This window comes from Macrobrachium rosenbergii, chromosome 54 (assembly GCF_040412425.1).
Source record: "Macrobrachium rosenbergii isolate ZJJX-2024 chromosome 54, ASM4041242v1, whole genome shotgun sequence".
NCBI classification, from domain to species: domain Eukaryota; kingdom Metazoa; phylum Arthropoda; class Malacostraca; order Decapoda; family Palaemonidae; genus Macrobrachium; species Macrobrachium rosenbergii.
In genome coordinates this window covers 15,035,103-15,039,553 of record NC_089794.1, presented here as the reverse complement: position 1 = coordinate 15,039,553, position 4,451 = coordinate 15,035,103, and positions in this window count along the sequence as shown.

Genomic DNA, 4,451 nt, shown 5'->3' with positions numbered 1-4,451 from the left:
TTGACAATTGTAAAACGTTTAATAAATGAGTTATCTATAGTTTTGAGAGAGAGAGAGAGAGAGAGAGAGAGAGAGAGAGAGAGAGAGAGATCCTTATCTTGACAATTATAAAACGTTAAATAAATGAGTTATATTAATTAGTTCTGTCATGCAGAAATGATCAAGTGCAGTAAGAGAGAGAGAGAGAGAGAGAGAGAGAGAGAGAGAGAGAGAGAGAGAGAGAGAGAGAGAGAGAGAGAGAAATCCCTATCTTGACAATTTTAAAATGATAATAAAATAAGTTTTGCTGTAACAGAGAGAGAGAGAGAGAGAGAGAGAGAGAGAGAGAGAGAGAGAGAAATCCCTATCTTGACAATTTTAAAATGATAAGTTGTGCCGTAACAGAGAGAGAGAGAGAGAGAGAGAGAGAGAGAGAGAGAGAGAGAGAGAGAGAGAGAGAGAGAGAAATCCCTATCTTGACAATTTGAGAGAGAGAGAGAAATCCCTATCTTGACAATTTTAAAATGATAACAGAATAACTTGTGCCGTAACAGAGAGAGAGAGAGAGAGAGAGAGAGAGAGAGAGAGAGAGAGAGAGAGAGAGAGAGAGAGAGAGAGATCCCTATCTTGACAATTTTAAAACAATAATAATATAAGTTATATCGTCTTAATCAGTTTTGTCATGATATGTTTTTAAACTTACGAGACATCACACCTAAATTACCTGGCCTGTTGAATTATGTAATTCAAATTAGCTTTACCATAATACTGGCCTAGGTTCATTTGGTATGAATTGAACTGAATTGAACATAGAATTTACGCCAAAGGCCAAGCACTGGGACCTGTGAGGTCATTCAGCACTGGAACGGAAATTGACAGTAAAAGGTTTGAAAGGTGTAACAGGAGGAAAACTTCGCAGTTGCACTATGAATCAATTGTTAAGAGAGGGTGGAAAGTAAGACGGAAGAAAGGGAATATGAAAGGAGGTACAGTAAAAGGAACGAAAGGGGTTGCAGCTAGGGGCCGAAGGCACGCTGCAAAGAGCCTTAAGTAATGCCTACAGTGCACCGCAAGAGGTGCACTGACGGCACTAACCCCCCTACGGGATCATTTGGTATAGGTAGAATTTATATTTTCTGACTTAATTATACCAAGTTTTCACCTGTATAAATTAGCTATGTCATGATACCCAATATAAAGTAGATGTATGCATAAGTTATCACGTTTAAATTAGCTAACCAACTCAAATATCTCACGTAATTTAGTTATAAAATATCATCACCCGTACATGATATATTATTAATATTTTTGACAGTTCTATTAGCTAAGCTAGTGGCTTAGGGACAAATGATCTCATCTGAATTAATTATCAACTGATATTATCCCCTGTGCTCTGGTTATGCTCAAGAATTTTCCACATCTGAATGACCTTTGACACTTATTAATCCCCTGTCAATAATTAATGTAAATCAGCCACGCAAGTAAATTGTCGCATCAAAATAAGTTTACGTAATACGATTATAATTTTTGACATGTGTGTCAGCCAACCTTACCATTTGAAATATAATCTTAAAAATTATCTTGAAAGAATTGAAACGAAAATTTTAGTAAAGTAAGGAAGAAAATTATTTCCATTTTTGCTCGTATCATAAAGAAACGAAAAACGACAATATCTACTGTATAAGCAACTGGAAGAATTATCTCCAAATTTATATAAGTCTAAATAAACGAAAATATCAGTTTAAAAAACCTGAATATATTTCCAAAACGCATTTTTTTGGTAGAGGGGGGAAAATGTTTTACCTTAAATAATGTAAAAAGCATTATATTTAATAGTATGCTGTAATATATTTCAGTAAATAATTAGAGCGAATGAATGAAAACGGTTTCCTTCCATAGAGAAACTTCATTTTAATCAAAAGATTTCAATTCACAAATGTTACGTAACAGAGGCGTAAACCATAACCCTCCTAAAATAATAATAATAATAATAATAATAATAATAATAATAATAATAATAATAATAAAACAGATCAATTGACCAAAATTACAGACCTTGCAAAACAAGAACTGTAATCCTTAAAGTCTCTCAAGATTTTTACAAATGGACAACTCATCCGTTTCATAAAACGAAGAGAAAGCTCATTTCTGCATAAGTACAGTATATGCCAGTTCCAATAAAGACAAGCAAGAAAATGCGCCAAAGTTTCTTCGGCGCAACCGAGTTTTCTGTATAGCGTACAATCAAGGCCACCGAAAACAGATCTACCTTTCGGCGGTCTCAGCCCTTTGTTGGCCGACTTGGTAGAGCTTCAGACTGTCATTCGATGGGCCGGAGTTCAATTCCCGCGGCCGGCTGATGAAGAGTTAGAGGAATTTATTTCTGGTGATAGAAATTCATTTCTCGCTATAATGTGGTTCGGATCCCACAATAAGCTGTAGGTCCCGTTGCTAAGTAACCAAATGGTTCTTAGCCACGTAAAAATAAGTCTAATCCTTCGGGCCAGCCCTAGGAGAGCTGTTAATCAGCTCAGTGGTCTGGTAAAACTAAGGTATACTTACTTTTTTTCGGCGGTCTCGGTATAATGCTGCATGAGCCGCAGCCCATGAAACTTTAACCACGGCCCGGTGATGGCCTGGCCTATATCGTTGCCAGACGCATGATTGTGGCAAACTTTAACCTTGAATAAAATAAAAACTACTGAGGCTAGAGGGCTACAATTTGATGATTGGAGGGTGGATGATCAAAATGCCAATTTGCAGCCCTCTAGCCCCGGTAGTTTTTAAGATCTGAGGGTGGACAGAAAAAGTGCGGACGAACAGACAAAGCCGGCACAATATAGTTTTCTTTTCAGAAAACTGAAACTACTGCTTATCCATATGCATTGAGAAAAAAAAACTACTTCAAAACAAAACAAATTTTCCTTGCACGTCTGCGTTGATTCAATGCCAGTTTTAATGAGGGAAAACTCCCAGCTTTCCATGTGCATTGAGGAGAAAACACACACACACAATTTCATAAACTGAAGGACAAAAAAAAAAAACATACTTCAATAACTGCACTGATTATATACCAAATTTAATGAGAAAACTACCACCCTTCAATACGACAAGAGAAAAACAAATGCACAATTTATATAACTTAATCAAAACATTTTACTTCAATTACTGCACATATTAAATATCCGTTTTAATAAGATGAGAGAAAACCATCGCCTTGCCATATGCACAGAGAAACAGAAAAAAAAAATTTTTTCCACAAAATTTCTAAAACTGAGTAATGAAAAAAAATTTGCTTCGGGAACTGCACTCATTATATAACAATTTTGATGAGAAAAACTGCCACCTTGCCACATGCACAGAGAAAATTTAAACAACTCAAAAATAAAAGAGAATCTGCTTAAATAAAAAAAATTAAAAAAGTCACAGATTTACGCACAAAAAAAAAAAAAACATAATTAACGAAACTCAAAAATAAAAGAAAAGCTCCTTAAATAAATAAAAATAAAATGGGATTACAGTTTTATGCACAACAACAACAACAACAACAAAAATTTGAAAAACTACAAAATAAAAGAAAATCTCCTTAAATAAAAAAAAATATTAAAAAAGGGATCACAGTTTTACGCACAAAAAAATCGAACAACTCAAAAACAAAAGAAAATCTCCTTAGGTAAAAAAAAATATTAAGAAAGTGTATCAATTTTATGCACAAAAACGAAAAATGTGAAAAACTGAAAAATAAAAGAAAATCTCCTTAAAGAAAAACTAAAAACAAGATCACAGTTTGATGCACAATAAAAAAAAAATATGAAAATTGAAAAAAAAAAATCTCCTGAAACAAAAAAAAAAAATATTAAGAAAGGGTATCAATTTTATGCACAAAAACGAAAAATGTTAAAAACTCAAGAATAAAAGAAAATCTCCGTAAAGACAACTAAAAACAAGATCACAGTTTGATGCACAATAAAAAAAAAAACAAAATATGATAATTGAAAAAAAAAATCTCCTGGAACAAAAAAAAAAATATTAAGAAAGGGTATCAATTTTATGGAAGCGGGAACTAAATCGCTCTCCTTGCTTCCATAAACATGCGGTGAAGGCTAATGACTCATCAAGCGAATACAACTTCCAACAAGCCATTAAACGCGTGATTAATGATTGATCGCGGGAAATCTCTTTATCACAGTCTTTACGGCCAGAGAGAGAGAGAGAGAGAGAGAGAGAGAGAGAGAGAGAGAGAGAGAGAGAGAGAGAGATTCATCTCAATAAATTGAGAGCAAAAGCCCTGTGTGTATGTGTGTGTGTGTGTGTGTGTGTGTGTGTGTGTGTGAGAGAGAGAGAGAGAGAGAGAGAGAGAGAGAGAGAGAGAGAGAGAGAGGGTTGAGGAAATCTCCTTATCACTGTAGTCTTTACGGAGAGAGAGAGAGAGAGAGAGAGAGAGAGAGAGAGAGAGAGAGAGAGAGAGAGAG